General features: G+C 42.2%; 1 long non-coding RNA gene across 1 annotated transcript; it reads left to right on the forward strand.

Annotated features, from left to right (window-relative positions):
• The first annotated feature begins 4,762 nt into the window (after positions 1 to 4,762).
• LOC117594781 lies at positions 4,763 to 5,977 on the forward strand. Its single transcript, XR_004576020.1, has 2 exons — positions 4,763 to 5,226; positions 5,384 to 5,977. It is a non-coding gene; the product is annotated as an uncharacterized LOC117594781 (long non-coding RNA).
• Positions 5,978 to 25,619: the final 19,642 nt, after the last annotated feature.

The raw sequence follows: 25,619 nt of genomic DNA on the forward strand, positions 1-25,619 counted from the left end.
GGGGTATGTGTTGCTACTCTGGCTAATTAAACAATCACCCAAGGAGACATCAACTTGTGAAAATAGGGTGGCTATTGGATAGTTAATAACCCCAACACGAGCTCCGGCATCAATATTAGTTCCATCCAGTTTAGTGACTTTTACACATAGGTAGAACAAAGTATTGTTTAGATCAACGTAGTCTTCACCATTCCTGGCAATAAAGAACTCCAGAGGGGCTGCGTCTGATATTGCTGATAGGGTCGGTATTTCAATGTATGTATTTTTCTCAATAGATGTCTGTGTGAAGGGGACTGTGAATAAATCCAGCTCTGTTTTCATACATTCACCAGACATACGGTGTAGGAGTGCCATCTTGCTAAAATATATTCTTAAGCAGCTTTGCCGTGTTCCCTTTGAGTGTCCTCCGGGGTGTATGTCCTCTTTTAACCTTGGCTCTTGTTTTTGTCTCATTCTTGCGTTTTTAACACTTGGGTTGGCTCCTCCTACCAGGTGGTCTCTTTCTAAAACCTCGAGTCATAACCATCAATCCTGAACCGTCCTGCTGTTCTGTTTGTCGTGACATAACACTGTTGACAACATTGCCAACTATATTCCTAGCCGCATTCTTCAGATGTGGTTTTGCTATTGAGAACCCACGATTCAACAAAGTATTGCCACCCGGAAAAGCCGTTACTGGCCTGTGTTGTATAGTATTCAACATACCTTTGAGGGTCATCGTAGAGTTTCTGATGCTGCATTTTAAATTCTAAAAGATTGTTTGACTGGTCTGAAGTGTAATTTTGCAATCACCTTCCCCACTATGAATGAAACCAGCTGGTTTTGATCAGATTTTACTTTTACTCATCAAATTGACTCTTACTAAGAGGTACGTAGTGTGGCTTGTCGTACGTCACTGTGACAACTACGTTCTTTTTACCTGTAATATGTACAGTTCGCAACAGTGGGACATGACTGTCACCAACACGTTGATAATCAATTATGTTTGTGTACACTCACCTAAAGGATTATTAGGAACACCTGTTCAATTTGTCATTAATGCAATTATCTAATCAACCAATCACATGGCAGTTGCTTCAATGCATTTAGGGATGTGGTCCTGGTCAAGACAATCTCCTGATCTCCAAACTGAATGTCAGAATGGGAAAGAAAGGTGATTTAAGCAATTTTGAGCATGGCATGGTTGTTGGTGCCAGACGGGCCGGTCTGAGTATTTCATAATCTGCTCAGTTACTGGGATTTTCACGCACAACCATTTCTAGTTTACAAAGAATGGTGTGAAAAGGGAAAAACATTCAGTATGCGGCAGTCCTGGGGGCGAAAATGCCTTGTTGATGCTAGAGGTCAGAGGAGAATGGGCCGACTGATTCAAGCTGATAGAAGAACAACTTTCACTGAAATAACCACTCGTTACAACCGAGGTATGCAGCAAAGCATTTGTGAAGCCACAACACGCACAAACTTGAGGCGGATGGGCTACAACAGCAGAAGACCCCACCGGGTACCACTCATCTCCACTACAAATAGGAAAAAGAGGCTACAATTTGCACGAGCTCACCAAAATTGGACAGTTGAAGACTGGAAGAATGTTGCCTGGTCTGATGAGTCTCGATTTCTGTTGAGACATTCAGATGGTAGAGTCAGAATTTGGCGTAAACAGAATGAGAACATGGATCCATCATGCCTTGTTACCACTGTGCAGGCTGCTGGTGGTGGTGTAATGGTGTGGGGGATGTTTTCTTGGCATACTTTAGGCCCCTTAGTGTCAATTGGGCATTGTTTAAATGCTGCGGCCTACCTGAGCATTGTTTCTGACCATGTCCATCCCTTTATGACCACCATGTACCCATCCTCTGATGGCTACTTCCAGCAGGATAATGCACCATGTCACAAAGCTCGAATCATTTCAAATTGGTTTCTTGAACATGAAAATGAGTTTACTGTACTGAAATGGCCCCCACAGTCACCAGATCTCAACCCAATAGAGCATCTTTGGGATGTGGTGGAACGGGAGCTTCGTGCCCTGGATGTGCTTCCCACAAATCTCCATCAACTGCAAGATGCTATCCTATCAATATGGGCCAACATTTCTAAAGAATGCTTTCAGCACCTTGTTGAATCAATGCCACGTAGAATTAAGGCAGTTCTGAAGGCGAAAGGGGGTCAAACACAGTATTAGTATGATGTTCCTAATAATCCTTTAGGTGAGTGTAGATGTGTAGGGTGTTAAACCCTGCCAGAATATCTGTGGGGAATGTTCCGTACCATGGGGGGTACCACCGCTCGCCTGGTTTTAATCCCAATATTTGTTCCAGTTTTGTACTAAATTTCTAACTAAAATGGGGCTCACCTTTTAGAAACATTCTATTTTTAAATTCATCATACCCCGCCCGTACACCATGTGGTTTTATGTAACTGTTGAGCTCTGCCACTAGCTGCTGTAATAACCGGTGTTGAGTTCATATTTCCAAGTTTTGTCGTCATTCAAGTCATGTAGTTCAAATGCATTTTCACCCCATGTAAAAGTCTTCCACGTATGCAGGTATTGGAACTCTATCAAAGATACTTCCCAATCACCTTTCAAATCTATACCTTTGGCAAATTTTGTGGTATAGCACAAATTCGTATTGCTTGGTTAGACATGTCTCGATGAGTTACTGGGCAGCGTTATGTAGAAGCCACCGTCACCCATGTTGATATCAATCAATGTAAATCCTGGATTTTTATCCAGTTTCTAGGTCAAGCACTTGTTCCGATGGTATCCAGCTGTTGAATTTCTCAGGCCAACCAAGCCTTTTCACAAGACACATTTTCTTCCCTTTCTGTACTTTCTCATCCAAAACTGCTTCCACTTTAAAAGTTTTATCCGTAGCCACAATTATTTTCAGCAATTCCTGTTCATAAAAGGTCCCAACTATCACATCACCATCATAATCTTTTATTTTATATACAGGGGGTACTAGTGGAATGCATTCTGTCATTGTAAAATATTCATCTGTGTACTCTTTTTCATAGCCTTTTGTAAACGCACCTCTCAGCTTTGAGAGTCTTACAGTAACCCCAACCTGGAACTTGTAGCTTTGATTACCATTTCTTGTTAATGTTGTACCATACAGGTTCTTGAGAACTAATCTAACATTTTATTTTAACACATCTTATTAGACCGATGGTAGCTATGGTTGTATCCATTAACTAAATCTTGAATAACCTCAACATAGCGATGAGTGTTGGCAGCTGTGAGATAACTCCACATTCGTGATTTAATAGTTTTATTAAATCTCTTAACGATACTCGCTTTGACATCATTTCCTGTAGCAAAATGATACTTCTTCATTAACATTTCAAAATGTGATTTAAAAAATTCCTTCCCCTTGTCCGTTTGGACTTTTTGCGGTGTTCTTCCTTCTTTTAATATGTCTTCAAATGATCGCTTTACCTCAATAGCACTTTTATTTCTCAGCACAAGAATCCATGTGTGTTTGCTTAATACTTTGCTTAATTTATAATTTAATAATTGCTTAATCAATGCATGTTAACATTAATTTCATGTTATCGTTTTCCACACTGTAAGCACTCATGTCAACCTGTTCAGACATCGTAGAGTGATCGAGCAATAATGAGAATTAATACATGTTTAACATCGGTTTATTTGAGTTTTCGAAATTACACAACCAAGATATTCAGAAAAGTTACACAAATATTCAGATTTCTCCTTAGACAACAGACTCTTTGCTTTCATCGCACCATGACGCCACTGAGTCGCATACAGCATCCTCATTAAATTTGTCCATGTATTCATCCCTGTTCTCACTCAGTCTCTGTATGATGTTCGGCTCCAACTTGAGCTCATGCAGAAAGTTCTCAGCGGCCTTGTGATCATCAGTCATCGGTGCTCGAAAACACGATGTGTTCAAAGCCTTGACCAACACATGTTTCAGTTGCGGTGTTAAAACTGTTGCCACAATGTCATCATAATGGGCCTCAAAAAAATACTCAGGCGGTTCGAGACATGAATGTCTTGTCTGGCTCGGGTGGTCCACTTCACATCCAATGCATGCTTTGTGTGGAATAGCCCCAACAACGTTTTCCAGAATCATACCCATTGTTGCTTTGATGATCTTTAAAACTTTTGGTACAAGGTGTTTGTCCATTTTGTGATAACTCTTGTTAGCATTTGAAATGTATGACAGATTAAGAGGACCTAGCTGATCACCAATCCGGTCAATCCCGTGCTAGTTTCTTGCTGGGTATGCTGGTGGAATCGAGCTGTCGGGGTCAGGGGTTCCGTAGAAGGCTTCAGCGTTGTCATCTCAGGTGTCACACAGCCAGTCCTTGGCCTTGGGTTCTTCAATCACCGTTTGGTTGTAATCTTGAGACATGTTTCGTAAATTCTTCCTACTGCTTGATAGTCTCAGGCGGTCTGTCTGTTTTTATGCTGTGTTGAGGTCGGTGTTAGCTTAAGGCGGGTCTTCAGGGTCTTACGTCAGTCGATCCGTCCTCAGTCACAATCTACCCCGCTGACATTTTCCGGAAATCGCTTCAATCTAACAGAATCATACTCTTTCAGCCCCTCGATACGGTGGCCCTGAAGTGCAAAACACAACAACAAATACGAAAACACAACGCCAAATAGGAAAACACAATGCCAAATAGGAAAACACAACGGCAAATAGGAAAACACAACGCCAAATAGGAAAACACAACGCCAAATAGGAAAACACAACGCCAAATTGGAAAACACAACGCCAAATAGGAAAACACAACGACATTAACTTCTAACGGAAAAGGTAGGGCCTATCTAGCAGAGGACGGAACGGAACCTCCTGATTGGACAGAAGGACCGCCTGTCTTTTAACAGGAAGGAGGGGTGAAAAACACGGAAAAGCGCCTATTTTCAAAACACGAGTACTCCCGAAGGTACTTTCGCTATTATAATGAATTATTTTGATGCAGGGCATACATACGACGTGGTAGTTGATATGTTGTCAACCAATCACAACATCAGGATGATTATACGCACGGGTTGTACAGAAGGAACAACTATTCACAACTGGATGAGGTGAGACGTGCCATCCTTACAGAGCTGCATGGAGCAGGGCAACTATTCCGCTATCGGACTATGTGGCAAGTACAGCAAAAACACAAGCTACGTATTAAACGACACACAGTGATGAGACTGCTGAAGCAACTAAATCCACAAGGAACGGATGCGAGAACAAGCCGGAGGTTTGTGAGGCGTACATATCACTCCATGGGTCCAAACTACATTTGGCATGTAGATGGATACGATAAGCTGAAACCCTTTGGCTTGACCCTCTCAGGATGTATAATTTAGTTGTTAGATGATAAAGATACTAAAACAATGTTGACTTTTCCTTTTCAGAAAAAGCGACTGCTGTGTCCCTAGAGGATGTCCTGCTGTTTGCTACAGGGCTCGCATCACTTCCACCTGCTGGAATAACACCACTACCATGCATCGAGTTCTTACCAAATTCGCCATTCCCTATGTCAAACACCTGTGCAAATGCCCTAAAGCTCCTTTTCCTTGAGACCTACAGTGTCTTTTAGACAAACATGGAGTTTTGCTTACAGAATTCTCCAGGCTTTGGGTGCATTTAATGCTGTGCCAAGTCTGGATTTTGCCCAGTCTTAAATCTGTAGTTTATAAAGCATAAGAGTGCATGCTCAGTTCAAAGTATTTTAATGTGTATTATTTCTGTTCATTACTTTGTTCAATGAAAAATCACAGAATTTTTTTTAAGTACAGGTCACATTACAAGTAACAGTAAAATTGTACTCAGCTAAAATGTATGTAGTTTCACATTTGAAACAGTGTATAACATGTTGTGCTTGCAAACAAGCTTGTTAACAATACCTCTTGAAAAGAACCACGTTTCTTTGGTTGTTCAGACCTACAATTGACACACAGTTAACTCGATGGTGAATCCGAAAATAAACAAATATAGTTTGGGAGTTACATTTGAGTTTAATGTATGTCTCCACTCTGATATGACACTGCATATACTGAACTCCACTTGCCAAACATGATACTCAAACAGCTAAGCCACATTTGAGAATGTTTTCCTTTAACATCTGGCCTTTAAGAGTGGGCTGCAGTAGACCATATTTATAGGCCAGCTATTTCTTTCAAGGTGACATAAAGTTCTGAGGCTGACTCCCAATTATGTGGCTGCTGTAATCCATTTCGCTCAACAGTCTGTTGAAGATAATCCTGGATGTCTGGATCACTGCATGAATGAAGAGTTTGCCTTGACTCTGGAAACGTATCCAGTCCTTTGAACCAAACCTGCATAGTGACACAATAATTTACCATAAAGGGAAAACATGACTTCAAATCCAAATGTATTTCCAATAATATGTGTGGTGCAATTTATGCTTTAATACACATTACATATTTTTGTGAGAATGGATATAGTCAAGTCATTGTCAGTTGATATATGAGGTAAGAGATAGAGTTCGTCTGTAGTTCCCCCAGGACATGATGCATGTCTGGAGAGTCTAATCCTGTGCTTATTCCAGAGGTCTGTGCTCTCATCCAGGTCTTTTTGCAGAACATTATTGAAGCAGAATCTCAATAAGTCCTTAAGTTCATGGCTGCCATTAAAGTGTCCAGAGTCTCTCAGGTCTCCAAACAGGTCCATCCAAAATTGAGCCCTAGGAATACAATTGAAAGTTAGGCTACTTATTTTACACAAGAGCACAAGATAACTATTGAATAACTATATAAAGTAAAGTAGGCTACAACAAAACACATTAATGTTGCTGCTGCCAATATCAGCAAAATAAATCTGATAGTGTGAATGCATAGGTGGAAAGGCACTGCATGACCCCTCAATAATGCATGAGTGGATATGACTGCAGCAGAGGGCAGCACCTGTCAATTAGGCTACCTGAGATCTCAGAAACACAAGGAGAGTGAGCGCTGTCAGACAAAATGATTAACACATAACAGGAAGATATTTTTATGCAGTCTGTTGTGCTATAAAGTGATTTCAGTCCACGGGCACAACCTATTAAAGCTACATCGTCCAGTTTTATGTGGCCAGCTGCTTTTATCAGGATGATAATATGCAAATATACATAACTATATGTCCGTGGTAACAGCAAATACATATTGGACCTTTCTGAAAGGTCTATTTGAAACTTTATTGTTACCTAATTCAATCGAATTAGCAGTTTATAGCGTGATCAGGCATGACATTAACGTGATTACCATCTACTATTTTATATTCATTTGGGAAAGATTAGAGCCCACCCAGACTGTTTTACCTGCTGCAATACTTTTTTATTTGACTGAAATCAGTTTTTGGCAGATGAACACTTTTTGCTGTAACACAATTACACTTATAAGCGGCCGCAGTCTGTATGCTCGTGTCTGAGGGTACACTGTATTGCAGCCATGGTGCCATTTTCAGTCCCATGGTCTGTAGTGTTCTCGCATCCGTTCCTTGTGGATTTAGTTGCTTCAGCAGTCTCATCACTGTGTGTCGTTTAATACGTAGCTTGTGTTTTTGCTGTACTTGCCACATAGTCCGATAGCGGAATAGTTGCCCTGCTCCATGCAGCTCTGTAAGGATGGCACGTCTCACCTCATCCAGTTGTGAATAGTTGTTCCTTCTGTACAACCCATGCGTATAATCATCCTGATGTTGTGATTGGTTGACAACATATCAACTACCACGTCGTATGTATGCCCTGCATCAAAATAATTCATTATAATAGCGAAAGTACCTTCGGGAGTACTCATGTTTTGAAAATAGGCGCTTTTCCGTGTTTTTCACCCCTCCTTCCTGTTAAAAGACAGGCGGTCCTTCTGTCCAATCAGGAGGTTCCGTTCCGTCCTCTGCTAGATAGGCCCTACCTTTTCCGTTAGAAGTTAATGTCGTTGTGTTTTCCTATTTGGCGTTGTGTTTTCCTATTTGGCGTTGTGTTTTCTTATTTGGCGTTGTGTTTTCCTATTTGGCGTTGTGTTTTCCTATTTGGCGTTGTGTTTCATGATTTGTTGAAGTGTTTTCGTATTTGTTGTTGTGTTTTGCACTTCAGGGCCACCGTACCTCGACAACTTTAAACAGCACATCTACTGTATTATGTGGGCTTTGTTTTGGCCCCAAATAAAACACTTTTCGAAAGGTGGCCCATAATCCGGCATTAAAAACCATTTGTTCGCTCACACCAGCCTTAAACACATGGCCTTTGGGTAATTCATACAATGCCACCACTGGTAGCTCTGGGTTGAAAATGTATCCACAGATCCGACCGTCATACAATACCCATTCCTGTGCCTACATATCTTGGTGTAGTTAATGGATTCGGGTTAAACTCTGCATCGGTTTTTTCGGGGCTGGCATGTTGATTGCATCTCTGCGGTCCATCTGTAATTTCTTACCAAATCGCTGAGCTGCATTTAAGATGTTAGCTTTCACCAGTGTTTCACCCAAAAACATTGATCGCCGCACAATCCTCCACGTTTTGTATTGTGTATGTAAGTTGCTCAGGCAAGACTGAATGACCATCACCGATGTCTGCGTGATTTAAATACGCAGACCACACCAATCAACGCATAAAACATGAAAGGTTAACAACCACCGGTTGTAGGCCATCTGTTGCACCACTTGTCAGAAGATTAAACACCGGGGGTTTTATATCTGACGAACACCATTTGTTGAACATCAAACCGTTTACCGCTGACACAACACTTATTTATTGCCTGGGAATTTAACATTCCGGAACCCTAAGCCCCATTTGTTAATCATCAAACATAACCCACACACTCTGTTTTGCTCATCAGGTTTTGTAAAACATCAAACACTGACACATCAATGTAATCATAAATTACAAAGTCACCGGACATGCATACGTCACTCCTGAAGCCCCGCCCGTACACACGTCATACAGGAAGTCCCACCCTAACATACGTCATACAGGAAGTCCCACCCTACAAACATATCACTGATTTTCATTTTTTTGAAGTTTTACTCATGAAAGTTAACCAGGCCGATAAATCGTTTTACATAGCTACTATTTATAGGCCATACACAATGTTCCTCAATGAGTTTCCAGAATTCGTGTCCAACCTTGTAGTCATGGCAGATAGTATTAACATTTTTGGTGATTCATATGGAAAAGTCCAATGATCCTGTTCAAAAAGCCTTTGAAGCCATAATTGACTCAATGGGTTTTATCCAACATGTATCAGGTCCAACACATTGCCACAATCACACCTTAGACTTAGTCTTGTCACGAGAAATAGATATTGTAGATCTAATAATTTCCCCCCAAAATCCTGAATTATCGGATCACTGTCTTATTACATTTTCCGTTAAAACAAGAAATCCACTTGCTCCGCAAACAATGAGTTTCAAAAGCCGTACTATAAATGCTTAGACTACAAATAAATTCCTTAATATTCTTACAAGTTCCCTCATTAACGACAGAGTAAATAAATCTGTAAACGATCAAATCGAGGATCTAAACTCAACACTGCGAAATACATTAAAAACAAAAGAAATATGCAACAAGAAACTTGCTCCCTGGTACACAGACAATACTAGAGCACTTAAGCAAGCCTCCAGAAAATTGGAGCGAAAGTGGCGCTCCACCAAGTTGGAATTATTCAGACTAGCCTGGATAGACAGTACACTACAATATCGAAAATCACTCACGTCTGCTCGATCAGCTTATTTCTCCAACCTGATTGAGTTCAACAAAAACAATCCATAATGTCTCTTTGATACAGTGGCAAAGTTAACAAAAAGCAAAGAATACATGAACTACTTTGATGAAAATATCCTCACCATTAGAAAACAAATAACTGACTCCTCCTTATATAGTTATGGTCTTCAAAATCTCTGTTGTCCTGAGAATGTCCTGAATCTCCCTGAGCAGGTGTCAATGGCGACACTAGAATTTTTTGATACCGTATCACTCGACACATTCACTAAATTTGTAATGAGTTCTAAACCCACAAACTGTCAGCTAGACCCGATTCCAACAAAATTACTTAAGGAGCTATTTCCTGTGCTTTGTCTGCCAATGTTGAACATAATAAATTGCTCCCTTTCCTCCGGATGTGTACCAAACTCACAAAGAATTTCGGAAATTAAGCCTCTTCTAAAATGATCTGGATCCTGACATATTAAACAATTATAGGCCAATATTGAACCTCCCATTCCTCTCAAAAATCTTAGAAAAATTTGTTTCCCAGAACTGAATGCCTTCCTGAAGACAAATAACATTTATGAAATGCTCCAGTCCGGTTTCAGATCCCATCATAGTACTGAGACTGCACTCGTGAAGGTAACAAATGACCTTCTAATGGCCTCAGACAAAGGTTCTGCATCTGTCCTGTTGCTTTTTGATCTTAGTGCTGCTTTTGACAGTATTGATCACTCCCTTCTCTTAGAGAGACTGGAAACCCATATTGGGCTACGTGGACATGTTCAAGCCTGGTTTAAATTTTATTTATCTGAAATATATCAGTTTGTTAGTGTGGATGGAATATCCTCTGACAAGTCAAAGGTACGCTTTGGTAGTCCTCAAGGCTCGGTTCTGGGCCCATTATTGTTCTCACTATATATGCTTCCTCTGGGTGATGTAATTCGAAATCACAGTGTACATTTTCACTGTTACGCTGATGACACACAGTTATATATTTCAATGAAGCATGGAGAAGCCCCAAAATTAGCTACTTTGGAAGCATGCATTTCAGATATTAGGAAATGGATGACAGAGAACTTCATGCTCTTAAACTCAAGAAAAACAGAAATGCTCGTTTTAGGACCCAAGAAACAAAAAGCGTTTTTAGCAGATCTCACTGTGAACCTCGACGGCTGCATGTTTGTATACCAAAAAACTGTAAAAAACCTTGGCGTTATGTCAGGGAAATTTCTTACACTAATGTGTTCTTACTGATTAAAGGACTGAGTCCCCATGTTTAGATAAGTAAAGGAATGTAGGTAGAGTGGGGTCTGGTGTTTGACTCAGGGAGACATCCTTGAACATCATCCTTGACCGGCACTAGTGGATTAGTTACTCGTAAATTAGTTAATCTGTATAACACTTTTAGGGTCTATCCTTGGGTGTCCAGACATTGTGACTCCTAAAAGGTTGAAAAGGATTACCATGTGAATGTGTTTTATTGACATACATATGACCACACCCCTTTTTACTCTCCTTTAAATGATGATGCTTGTCCTGTTTTACTTTAGAGATTATTCATTGTTACTTTGTAACCTGTGTATTCTCTCCTTGCAAGAATAAACTGATTATTGTGCAAATTGAGTTTTCCTCTGTCTTACCTACCATTTTCGTAAATAGTTTGGACTTTAGAAATTGCCATCACAGTTACCCTTGACCCTGACCTCTCCTTTGAAGAACATATAAAATATGTCTCAGGAGTTGCTTATTTTCATCTTCGAAAAATAGCAAAAATCTGAAACTTTCTATCAAAAACTGATGCAGAAATATGTATCCATGCTTTCGTTACTTCTAGACCACATTACTACAATGCTCTTTTTTCCGGTTACCTTGACAAATCAATGAATAAACTTCAATTAGTGCTGCACACGGCTGCTAGAATCCTAACTAGAACCAAAAAAATTTAACACATTACTCCTGTCCTAGCGTCCTTACACTGGCTGCCTGTTAGGGTTAGGGCTGATTATAAGGTTTTACTGTTAACCTTTTAAAGGTCCGGATTGGGTCGGCCGAGTTTAGACTCAGAAAACAGAGTAATAGACTCTGTTAGGCACGGAGATAAAACTAACGGTGTTGCTGGTTTAGCGCTGGGTAAATTCTTGAATTCATGTGATCTATTTTAACGAGACCTGGTTACATAAGGATACCTTGTGGAACCTGTATAAAGTTTTGAATTTGCGTAGAGTGGGTGGCAACGCTGACGACGGGCATAGATGCACCATTGGAAGTGCTTTCAGTTTTTTCCTTGTGTTAATAGCCAGAAATGGCAATCAATTTGAACATAGGTATAGTCGAATTGTGTGAATATACACTTAGGAAATGTACAGAGGTCTACTGTAAATATTTTGAAATAGATTTGTGTTGATAATTTGAGTCCGTGGCAGTGACTCACGCAGTGTGTTTTGTGATAAACTGTAAATAACTAATTGCATAAATAAGATTGGGTTGTTGAATTGGGAGCGAGCAAACTCAAGCAGTGTGGTTTTAAACAGGAGAAGCGTCCATTAGCGCCTATTCTGTAGTGACTGGGGAATGTGGGGAGGATTTTTAAACTGAAAAAACTTATCAGAAAGGTCTGTTTGAAGTAACACATTCACGAAGTATAAGTGTCCGCCTGAAAATGGTAGAAGCCTGGCTCTATATTAAGTGAATTAAGTGTAAGAAAACAAACAGATCTTTGACTTTTACTCTGTGGCAAAGGGGGTGGGGAAGTGTGTGTAAACTAATTGTGTATCGTGATTGGACTGGAGCAGCAGACTGCGTCTAGACCTGTGTGATTAGAAAAGTTGTTTCCTCTTATGGGCAAAAAATAACACTGAGAACAGGGTGGAATTGTCTTAATTTACCCGATCCAAACCAACTAAAATAAATGTTACAAGCCAATTAGGAAATACTCTAAGATTAAAACAGCTAGTAGTTAAAGGAGCGAAAATTAAATACATCTCCCTCGTGATTTGTAGTCCAAATCCCCTGATCACCATCATTGTGAACATTAGAACATCAGACCTGAAAAAATAAAAAGTTACAGAGACAAGTGTTCAGGCACCAAACTAAGATTTGCTTAAAATTAGTATCTGTCTTGAATTAGTGCACAGCCTTTAGCTTCCTTTCCTTATTTACATAAATGTTCTAGTTTCATCCATTTCTTTAAGCAAATTTTTATCTCAACATAGATTCATGCTCGTTTAAATATCCAAGTTAGATCAATTTTAGCATTGTTTTAATTTCCTTTCTTGATTTCCACAATAGATTAATTTTACATTTTTGTTGAAAATTGGATTTGTTATTCTAAGAACTGAAAATATTATTTGTTATTTTAAGAACAAAACACCTACTGATCACAGTCTAGTTTAGCACAATGGTAGATAAACAGCCACTAGAGTTATTCCTAAACAAAATAACAGAAGACTGGAAGAATGAGATTTTCCTAAAATTGAAGCCACCACAGAACCAAAAAACAGACAAAAAACTAAAAAGAAACTAGAAAAAATTTGGAAAGATTGGCAAGACAGAAGACTAATGCCAGGGGATACAGATCCATGTCCTACAGGAACATACAGAGCACGGATAATAGTGCATGAAAGAGGAGAAGTAACCAAGGCTCAGATGGATTGGGAAAGAAAAGGAGAGCCTAAGTTTGGATCAACAAAAAGAGCCTTTAAAAAAGCTAAAAGACGCATGGCACATGTCACTAAACTGTTATTCATGTAAGGTGGACTCATTGGAGTTAGCAAAGAGAGAGATTCAGACTCAGTCACCTCCAACGAAGAATGTAATAAGTTACATTCAAAGCCCACGGCACCCCCTCCTTACATGCCACTTAACTCCCTCTGCCCGCAAGTACAGGCCCCGGTCATGCAGGTAAAAGATAGTATCCTTGAAGTTACTGTAGCAACCGAAAAACTGAGTGAGATGCTGTCAGACGTCCTGGTTGTAACTCAAAATGCGCAGCAAATGCTGAGCGATGCAGTTCAAAAGGCTGTAGCTGCAGCATTGAAGAATCCCCCAGTGGGAGCCACGCCTCCACTCACAGGGCCAACATGGCTGATGGGACCAGAACCAGGTGCGCCACACCAATACCCCATGCAGTACCAAAGACCACCACTGCTTCCACTTAATCCTCCAAAGAGAGGACAGAATAGGATGAGACTAAGAGGACACAGAGGTTGCCACAACTGTGGAGAGTTCACACACTGGGTCAGAGATTGTCCTTCCGCGGGTCCACCAGCACCCATGCCTCATGGCTCACAGAGAGGAAGAGAATCATCTTACAGAAGGGGACCATCACACAGAGAGGAATGTAGAGGGAGGAGAAATGATGGGGCCCAGAGAATCCAACTGCAGGTGTTCCCACCCCACCACACCTTGAACCAATGGTCACCGGCACAAAAGAGGGAACAAATGGAGGCTCCTAGAGTTTTGAGGAATATAGGGAAAAATAGTTATTTCAGCCATAACCAGTTTCAATACTAGTGTTGGGGTGTACTTGGAGTGTAAATTGTGTAAATATCTTTGATGCGTTTGATGTTGGGAAAGCATTGTGTTATGTCTTTGGCGGCAAAGTAAGTGTTTAGTTGTTTGGGCATGTGAACAAACGTTTCTGCCAGGCTGTTTGGAGGAAGATTGACGTGGTAACGTATGAAAGTTGCAGAAGGCTTAATATTAAGTTGTTTGGAAGGCGTAGGCTATGGTATGTAGAAAGTGGTGACTGATGGAAGCTTTGGGAAAGTACAGTTTTCATATGCTTTAGTGAACTATGTGGTTGGGTTTTGTATGTCAGATTTGAGGGTTTTGTGGAAGTTGATAGATGGATTTGAGAAAGTGTGGAAAATATAGGTTATTTTTGGGGTATTTTAGTTATAAGCATCTGTAATTAGAATGATGTCGTTTTGTTCCATTTCCTGACAACCATTCCCTTGCAGCTAGCCTATTGCGTTGCGATTAGTACAGGATTTTAGGCAGTTGGACTGCAAGATGGAGAAGTTGAGTGCTCCTGTATATAGTTAAACTTTGTCTACCTCAACATGAAGCTGGAACTTATCAAGGAAACCTGATCACCTTCCTCGGTAATAGCTAAGCTTATTTAATTAAATATTACATGTAGTTCGAGAAACATTTGAATGTTATGTAGGCGTTGATGATAATGTGTAAAACCGTAAGACCCCAAGGGGGGTCTCAGGGAAAAGTAGGTATGCCTTAATCAAGGCCTACCACGTGGTACCTGACTGTTGCGTGCTGAGCTGTTCGCTAGCACAAGTGGGTACGTCTGAAACCTAGTGATGAATTAGAATTTGGTACAATGATTTTCTAAATCTGGTAAAATAGTCTCATGGTTAACGTATTGTTTTCACTCCCCTCATATATTGTATAAGTGGTAGAATGAAGAATCCACATGGTGATAAACTTGAACATTAAGGAGACATGCTATGTCCCAAGAGGACTGAATTTGAATCCAATATAGTCATAAATCTTATAAGGGTAATAAACCTAAAGCGAGTTTACTCCCCACAATCAAAAGTAGATGTATTTTAAATGCTGAATTGAGTTAGGTTAATTAATATAGTTTTACTTTGTTTTTATTTACAATTATATCTGGGATAATACTTGTGTTTTCAAACCAATACCTGATACTCATTAATGGAGTAAATTCTAAAATGGTAAATTGACAAATGAACAAAGGGGGTATAGATGTGGAGGTGTTTAAGGTCTACATTGAGTTTCCTTTGGATTACTTATTATTTTAGTGACGTCATGCATCTGTTTTCTGTCTACATTACCATTCTTACGAGTTTTCTTAATTTCCACCCTAATGTTTAATTGTCGTGTAGATAATGATTAGCACATTTTTACAACCTGCAAAAAATACAAGATGGTTTGGACACTAACTCAAAATCATCAGTTAACAAACATTGTAGGCTAAATTAATAGTATAGACTGAGGACCATAAACAAACAGTTGGCCTTTTTAATGACAATAATAAATGTGTGGAGCCCAGAGCTTCAGGAAGGGGGGTTAAATCAAAATCACCTATTACTAAGGGTTACATTCAAGTGTTCAGTCTGGTCTCATCTATGGTAATTTCACCAACACAAGCATATTCAGTTTTGGGATAATCAAACAATAAGTGGAAGCTAAATACATTTTCCTCTCAATAGCTTTAATGTTGAAATGTATGATTTTGAATACAATTGTAGGAAGGGTGGAGACCTAAAGTCATCCAACATTGTACATTGCTAGAACAATCTTGATGTATTTGCATGACATATACATGAAAGTAGCGATTTTGGCTGTCCGCCACTATTTTGAATAACATAGACATACATCTACAGTTGAGAAAATTCCCTAGACGTTACGAGGTAAATTGAGTCATGATGTTTGTTTAGTCTCAAATTCGTTTGGCCGTTGTCTGTGGAAATGCAAAATGTGTATATGGTAATTTGGCCTATAGGTTTTCTGGGTTCCTTCACACGAGCGAACGTGTAGCCTATTTGTTTTATTTTCTGATTTACTTAAAGTTTTAGTCATTTTCATTTGTTTTTGTTACATTTTCAATTAGAAAATGTTTACTGAATGAATGTTGCTTTCACTTGGAGTCATTCTCATTTGACCCTGTCGTAAAAGCAAAGGGTGGAAGGTATGAAATAATTGTCTATAATGAAAAAGAGTTGAACTTAGAGTTCAAAGGGATTTAAATAGGTAATTAGAGAGTTACATGAAGAATTTTGTTTTTTGTTTCACAGTTATAGCAGAAAATTGGTTGCTGTAAAAATCTACATCCCTTAATGTCCGTTCACAGTTTGTGTAATTTGGTTTTCTGAAAAGTTTGTTTTATACAAAATCTAACATGGTGATGGTTGAGTAGAATACATCTTACCATTTTGAAATGGTTTAGCAAAAATAACTAATTTGATGGGATTGTTCAGGTATTTGATATTTGATTAGAAGTAATCCTTTTAATCTCATGCACTATGGAATAAGTGGGTAAAAAGGTGCAGGGAGCACATTTGGTTATTCGTTACATGTTTATACTGAGAAAGTAATTCTGCTTAAAGAGGGGTACAGACCACATGGTGTGCCCAACTCACTGACACAAAACCAGTGAAATGGGTGGGGGGCTGTTCGAAATAGGTCTTGTTTGAGCTATTAAGGAGAGAAACAGACTCAACGGGGACATCAAATTGGGTATTCTAATTCCATGATTATTTACATATTCAATACCTCTTCATTATTTTTCTTTTATTCATTTAGGTGAAACAATGGTGAATTTGATTGTAGTTCTGATACAACACAATCAGATGTAAATTATATAGGTGAACTGAGAATTGTCCATGAACTACTCTTTGAGAGTGATACTTCAATGTAAACAAACTATCTTAGCTGATGAGTAATTGAAACAGTGACGGGAAATGAGAAATTATGTACTGTTGTTACTAGTTGGTTGGTAAACCAACTATAGAAAAGAGTGGAATTGTTGTTTTGCTACACTAGCTACACGATTCGACTGGTTGGAGCCCACAGAGACTGAGCTTGGCTTAAAGGACAAGAGGCAGGTGGGCAGAGATAAGATGGACACACACAAACAAACACACACTCACATACACACAGACTGGTCTTCAGCTACAAGCAGAGTCTACACTGAGGCGCCGCACATCTACAGAGAGGTCCCGGGTTCCTGTGAGTTGGACTAAACCTAGTCCTGACGATTCTGCCATGAGATGGAGAAGGCAGCCTCCAACCGAGAAGATGGAGGTGAAGGAAACGTTGGTTCTGGAAAACGTTTACAGAGGCGGGGAAAGACCAACTCCACAACATCATGCCATGCTGATGATGTCCATACCAGGTACAACTCATCTGGTGTCCAGGTAGCTGAGAGAGGAACCTGCAGGTCGACGACACACGTTACAGGAGGGCTTCGGGATTCACAAAGGAGAACACACAGATTCTCCTGGCCTGGCTGACAAAGCAGCTGGAATGAAGACAACAACAGTTGCATTGGAGCTATGAAGGACAACACCTTGGAATATACATCTGACTTTTACGTTCTGTTACACCGGCCTGCAAAGAAATGGTTCACAACAAACTCTGACATTTGGAGGAGCAGAATATTTGGGATGACTTTGGAAGTACAACTAATTGGAGCCCAGAGAGAGACGGAGTACTTATTTGACTATGCGGTGAACAAAAAGTTAAAAGATTCAACCTACTAGGAATCTCCTTGAAATGTTCCCCCTTCATCAGTAGAACAAAATGGAGAACAAAAGAGGAACAGTTGTTGTTAAGACAAGCACCATTAGCACCTTGGATGCAAGATGTGGAATCAGATAGCGAGGTCGGACAAGAAAATGAATCTCTTGTATAAATCATGATGTATTCTATTTTTTACAACGTGTTTACATTCCTTTCCAGCAATCTACTATGAAGTATTTTTTACAACTGGTCTACAACAATTGATGTTTACATTTGTAATATTTCTGTTTAGGTAATTACTTTATTCTCAGTGACATTTATAGTTATTTTCACACCATAAATGGTGTGAAACGGGGGATTGTAGAGATAAATTAAGTTTAAATAATGCTGATTTAATAACCATGTATTCTTATGTTTTAGTTTTATTAAATTGTATGCTGCAGCCAGGTTAGGGAAATATGATTGAATACAATAACCATCAATGTATAGAACTCCATACATTACACTCAGCCACACTCACTCAGGCTTCATACCTGGCTCAGATAGAGAGACAGGATTAAAACCCCACAATTAACATACAAATGACCCTATACAGCACGAAGAGACCTTCTGTCACCAACCCCCTGATGTTCTAGTTTAGGTTAGGACAATAGAATGTAAATTACTGTAACCTGGTTAAGATTTCACATCTGTATGCAAGAACCTGTTGATCTATGACTGAGGGTAACCCCCAAATGGGAAGAGTTTAGAGCATGCCCTTCTTCATTGGACAGCGAAAACAAAAGAGATTCGTCCAACATGTCACCATGCCAACGAAGAGCCAATAAGGATGGGTTTTACTCACAAGAGTGAAAAGTAACCGCCCCTGTGGCGGGAGAATCAAAACCGATGTTCGATCTTGACTCGGGGCAAATATTTTGTGGAAGCTCGAGGGTTGAGCAAATATATGACCGCTGCAGTGTATTTCATGTATTTTGACTTATCAATTCATATTAATAAATCTTTGTGCTAAATTTTCATTCGGACCGAAGCCTCGTCCTTCTTCAGAAATTCTGATACACGTAAAATTCTTAACAGTCTGAAATCCACATAATTTAACGAACAAAAATTGAATAATACAGGAGCACAGGTAGTGATAGGGGAATCGTGTACAATATCTCTAGGGGTGGATAAATTGGAGAGAAGACCTTGTTACTCCCTGACTGGGCCACGAATTGCAATCGTTTACAATATCTCTAGGGGTGGATAAATTGGAGAGAAGACCTAGTTACGACACTGACTGGGCCACGAATTACAACGTTTTCTGATTAAACAAGATGGATTCCGAGTAAGTTGTAAATGGACAGATGGAGAGTGTGGTACATACGAAGAGAGACCGACATTAGTCTCAAGATGGAGTCTCTTTTATGAGATCCTGGAATCATCAACTGACGTGAGCTTTCATAATCATTGATTCAGAGTTCTTAAATGTTTATTTCCTAAAATGTATCATACCTAACCATTAAATGAAGCTGGAACTTATCAAGGAAAACTGATCACCTTCCTCGGTAACAGCCAAGCTTCTTTAATTGAATATTACATGTAGTTTGAAAAGCACTTTGATGGTATATAGCATGTTTTAATAGGCATTCGAAGTAGCCTGTTTTGTTCTGTCATGATTGAACATGTTTTAATAGGTATTTAAGAAATAGTTTTGTGGTGCTTTGTCAAGTTCACTACGTAATTTTGAATCAAATGTATTTATTGCGTTGATGATAATGTTTAAAACCATAAGACCTCAAGGGGGGTCTCACAACAATGTGGGTAGGCCTTAACCAAGGCCCACCACGTGGTACCCGTCCACTGCTGAAACCTAGTGATGAATTATAAATTGGTACAATAATTTTCTCATCTCATCTTCATCCGCTTATCCGGTATCGGGTCGCGGGGACAGCAGCTCCAGCAGTGGACCCCAAACTTCCCTTTCCCGAGCAACATTTGCCAGCTCTGACTGGGGTATCCCGAGGCGTTCCCAGGCCAGTGTCAAAATATAATCTCTCCACCTAGTCCTGGGCCTACCCCGAGGTCTCCACCAGCTGGACGTGCCTGGAACACCTCCATAGGGAGATGTCCTGGGGGCATCCTTACCAGATGCTCGAACCACCTCAACTGGCTCCTTTCGATGCAAAGGAGCAGCGGCTCTACTCCGAGTTCCTCACGGATGGCTGAGCTTCTCACCCTATCCCTAAGGGAGAAGCCAGCCACCCTTCTGAGAAAACCCATTTCAGCCACTTGTACACACGATCTTGTTCGTTCGGTCATGACCCAGCCTTCATGACCATAGGTGAGGGTAGGAACGAAAATTGACCGGTATATCGCGAGCTTTGACTTCCGGCTCAGCTCTCTTTTCGTGACAACGGTGCGGTAAAGCGAATGCAATACCGCCCCTGCTGCTCCGATTCTCCAGCCAATCTGCCGCTCCATTGTCCCCTCACCTAATTTCCACACTAATTTTGAGTTGCTGTGTAGATAATAAGCAACATTTTACAAAAATCTAAAATATTAGATGGTTTGGACACTCAATCTAAATCTTCAGTTAACGAACAATGTCGGTTAAACTGAAAGGATAATCTGAGGACCATGTCAGATTTTTCAATGCGTGGGTATTTAGATCTCATATACTTTAAACAAACATTTGGCCTTTTTAATGGCTCACCATATGTGGGTGGAGCTCAGAGCTTCAGGAAAGGGGGCAAACCCACTGGGCTGGCCCCTACCAACCTTTCTCATTACATCAGTGTAGCATTTTGCTAAGGGTTAAATTAAAGTGTTCAGACTAGTCTCATCTATAGTAATTTTACCAACATAAGCATATTTCATTTTGGGATAAACAAGCATTAAGTGAAAGCTAAATATATATTCCTCTCAATAGTGGCTGACCGCCACTATTTGGACAAAAATGAATCTAAGTTTGTGAATTCCCTAAAATTTAGGAGGTTAATCAAGATACTGTTTGTGTTTTTCATAAGGTAGTTTGGCCGTTGCCTGTAAAAATGCAAAATTTGTGTGCTGTAGCTATGCGAAGTAAGGTCAGTTGGCCCCTTTAGGTAAACACAATAGTAAACATTATGGCAGGAAGGATAAGGTGGGGGGACAGCCCGCCCTTTGGGTAAAACCCATGTGACACAGGACAGATGGGCAACAATTTACCACACCCCTTTTAACTGTAATAAATACGGATTGTTCATGTGTTAAGTCAGTGACTCCTCGGACGATTATGTTTGTAAGCGGTTGATACCTCTCTTATTTGCAAATAATTAATAAACTGTTAACTTGTGCCAAGACCTGAGTGACCCTAGGAGCTATGTTGTCTGGGGCTATATGCCCCTGGTAGGGTCTCCCAAGGCAAACAGGTCTTAGGCGACGGGTCAGACTAAGAGCGGTTCAAAACCCCTTAATGAAGAATAAAATTTTGAGTACCGTGACGTCGCCCGGTATGGCGCAGCCGGGGCCCCACCCCGGAGCCAGGCCCGGGGTTGGGGCTCGAATGCGAGCGCCTGGTGGCCGGGCCTTCCCCCATGGGGCCCGGCCGGGCTCAGCCCGAACGGGTGACGTGGGGCCGCCCTCCCGTGGGCTCACCACCCACAGGAGGGACCATAAGGGGCCGGTGCAAAGAGGATCGGGCGGCAGTCGAAGGCAGGGGCCTAGACAACCCGATCTCTGGACACAGAAACTGGCTCTAGGGACGTGGAATGTCACCTCGCTGGCGGGGAAGGAGCCTGAGTTAGTGCGTGAGGTTGAGAGGTTCCGATTAGAGGTAGTCGGGATCACCTCTACGCACGGCTTGGGCTCTGGAACCACACTCCTTGAGAGAGGATGGACTCTTCACCACTCTGGAGTTGCCCATGGTGAGAGGCGGCGGGCTGGTGTGGGTTTGCTTATAGCTCCCCAGCTCTGCCGCCATGTGTTGTAGTTTACCCCGGTGAACGAGAGGGTCGTTTCCCTGCGCCTACGGGTCGGGGATAGGTCTCTCACTGTTGTTTGTGCCTACGGGCCGAACCGCAGTGCAGAGTACCCGACCTTCTTGGAGTCTCTGGGAGGGGTGCTGGAAAGTGCTCCGACTGGGGACTCTATTGTTCTACTGGGGGACTTCAACGCCCACGTGGGCAACGACAGTGACACCTGGAGGGGCGTGATTGGGAGGAACGGCCCCCCTGATCTGAACCCGAGTGGTGTTCAGTTATTGGACTTCTGTGCTAGTCACAGTTTGTCCATAACGAACACCATGTTCAAGCATAAGGGTGTCCATCAGTGCACGTGGCACCAGGACACCCTAGGCCGCAGGTCGATGATCGACTTTGTTGTCGTCTCATCTGACCTGCGGCCGTATGTCTTGGACACTCGGGTGAAGAGAGGGGCGGAGCTGTCAACTGATCACCATCTGGTGGTGAGTTGGATCCGATGGCGGGGGAGGAAGCTGGACTGACTCGGCAGGCCCAAACGTACTGTAAGGGTCTGCTGGGAACGTCTGGCCGAGTCTCCTGTCAGAGAGATCTTTAACTCCCACTTCCGGCAGAGCTTCGACTGGATCCCGAGGGAGGTTGGAGATATTGAGTCCGAGTGGACCATGTTCTCCACCGCCATTGTCGAAGCGGCCGCTCGGAGCTGTGGCCGTAAGGTCTCCGGTGCCTGTCGAGGCGGCAATCCCCGAACCCGGTGGTGGACACCGGAAGTAAGGGATGCCGTCAAGCTGAAGAAGGAGTCCTATCAGGCCTGGTTGGCTTGTGGGACTCCTGAGGCAGCTGACGGGTACCGACAGGCCAAGCGGGCTGCAGCCCGGGTGGTTGTGGAGGCAAAAACTCGGGCCTGGGAGGAGTTCGGTGAGGCCATGGAGAAGGACTATCGGCTGGCCTCGAAGAGATTCTGGCAAACCATCCGGCGCCTCAGGAGAGGGAAACAGTGCCCTACCAACGCTGTTTACAGTAGAGGTGGGCAGCTGTTGACCTCAACTGAGGATGTCGTCGGGCGGTGGAAGGAGTACTTCGAGGATCTCCTCAATCCCGCTGACATGTCTTCCATTGAGGAAGCAGAGGATGAGGGCTCAGTGGTGGACTCGTCCATCACCCGGGCTGAAGTCACAGAGGTGGTCAAGAAACTCCTCGGTGGCAAGGCACCGGGGGTGGATGAGATCCGCCCTGAGTACCTCAAGTCTCTGGATGTTGTGGGGCTGTCTTGGTTGACACGCCTGTGCAACATCGCGTGGCGGTCGGGGACAGTGCCTCTGGGATGGCAGACCGGGGTGGTGGTCCCTCTTTTTAAGAAGGGGGACCGGAGGGTGTGTTCCAACTATAGGGGGATCACACTTCTCAGCCTCCCCGGGAAAGTCTATGCCAGGGTTCTGGAGAGGAGAATACGGCCGATAGTAGAACCTCGGATTCAGGAGGAACAGTGTGGTTTTCGTCCGGGCCGTGGAACACTGGACCAGCTCTATACCCTCTACAGGGTGTTGGAGGGTTCATGGGAGTTTGCCCAACCAATCCACATGTGTTTTGTGGATTTGGAGAAGGCATTCGACTGTGTCCCTCGCAGCATCTTGTGGAGGGTGCTTGGGGAATATGGGGTCCTGGGTCCTTTGCTAAGGGCTGTCAGGTCCCTATACAACCGAAGCAGGAGCTTGGTCCGCATTGCCGGCAGTAAGTCAGACTTGTTCCCAGTGCATGTTGGACTCCGGCAGGGCTGCCCTTTGTCACCGGTTCTGTTTGTAATTTTTATGGACAGAATTTCTAGGCGCAGCCAGGGGCCGGAGGGTGTCAGGTTTGGGGACCACACGATTTCGTCTCTGCTCTTTGCAGATGATGTTGTCGTGTTGGCCCCTTCTAACCAGGACCTTCAGCATGCACTGGGACGGTTTGCAGCCGAGTGTGAAGCGGTGGGGATGAAAATCAGTACCTCCAAATCCGAGGCCATGGTCCTCAGTCGGAAAAGGGTGGCTTGCCCACTTCAGGTTGGTGGAGAGTGCCTGCCTCAAGTGGAGGAGTTTAAGTATCTAGGGGTCTTGTTCACGAGTGAGGGAAGGATGGAACGGGAGATTGACAGACGGATCGGTGCAGCTTCTGCAGTAATGCAGTCGATGTATCGGTCTGTCGTGGTGAAGAAAGAGCTGAGCCGCAAGGCGAAGCTCTCGATTTACCAGTCAATCTACGTTCCTACTCTCACCTATGGTCATGAGCTTTGGGTCATGACCGAAAGGACAAGATCCCGGATACAGGCGGCCGAAATGAGTTTTCTCCGCAGGGTGGCTGGGCGATCCCTTAGAGATAGGGTGAGAAGCTCGGTCACCCGGGAGGAGCTCAGAGTAGAGCCGTTGCTCCTCCACATCGAGAGGGGTCAGCTGAGGTGGCTTGGGCATCTTTTTCGGATGCCTCCGGAACGCCTTCCTGGGAAGGTGTTCCGGTCCCATCCCACCGGGAGGAGACCCCGGGGAAGACCTAGGACACGCTGGAGGGACTATGTCTCCCGGCTGGCCTGGGAACGCCTCGGTGTCCCCCCGGAAGAGCTAGAGGAAGTGTCTGGGGAGAGGGAAGTCTGGGCATCCCTGCTTAGACTGCTGCCCCCGCGACCCGGCCCCGGATAAGCGGTAGAAGATGGATGGATGGATGGAGTGTGATTTTCTGGTTTTTGTTTTAGATTTCATCTCTCACAGTTGAAGTGTACCTATGATAAAAATTACAGAGCTCTACATGCTTTGTAAGTAGGAAAACCTGCAAAATCGTCAGTGTATCAAATACTTGTTTTCCCCACTGTAGATGTTTTCCCTATTTTAAAGGTAGAATCTTTCACTGGTGCAACAGGATATGCACAAGCCTTTTGTATGATATTATAGCATTGATCTTGATACGGACAAGGGGGGATTTGATTGTTCAATAGACTTGAGGGAATGTTTCATCATGATGTCATGTTTTGGTCAGATTTTCTGCTGGACACCAACACGGATAGTAGCCTGTTGATGTCAATATGTTTCTCGACTTTTATAATCTGAGGTGGGGACGGGATTGATCTCTGTCATACATTGAGTTATGTGTCGGAGTGTGGTGTGTCAATTGTCTCGTCTACATTCATTTTCATTTGAGGAACAATAAGGCCTGATTGGTCAGATACTCCTTTTGTTGTTTCATCTTAATCATTTGTAACATAAGTGTATGGGCCTTTTCTTTTCATTAGGGATTTAAAGTGAATGTGCCTACATAATGAGAACAACAGAAACCTTTTTGTTTAGATTATCCCTCTGTAGGTTGCGCTCTGATAACCACAGGAATGTTTACATTGACCATTTGGCATGGGGGTTACTTTCCTGGAAACCTGATCTTTGCTACGTAGACACCCTTCAATGTATATGTCAGCTTGTAACCAACATTACAGTGAGAAGATAATGGAACTTTCACCAAATGACATCTGTGCTGCAATTTTGCCGATTTCTAACAAGAGTTAGGCCTAAAAACAATTTGAAAGTAAAATAAATTGTAAGACTAACTTTAAAATATTTTTTAATATTGTGGTAAACCTAATAGCATGCGCCGAAAGTCTGGGTGCCAACGTAATCTATTCAGGCATTATGATAAATTGTAATTATTATACACCCCACCATGTCAACAAAATGTTTTTTTTTCTAGTATCTAATTATTACATAATGTAAGGATATGGCAATGGGGTAAATATGGTAACAATAATTTGAATTG

This window comes from Esox lucius, chromosome 8 (assembly GCF_011004845.1).
Source record: "Esox lucius isolate fEsoLuc1 chromosome 8, fEsoLuc1.pri, whole genome shotgun sequence".
NCBI classification, from domain to species: domain Eukaryota; kingdom Metazoa; phylum Chordata; class Actinopteri; order Esociformes; family Esocidae; genus Esox; species Esox lucius.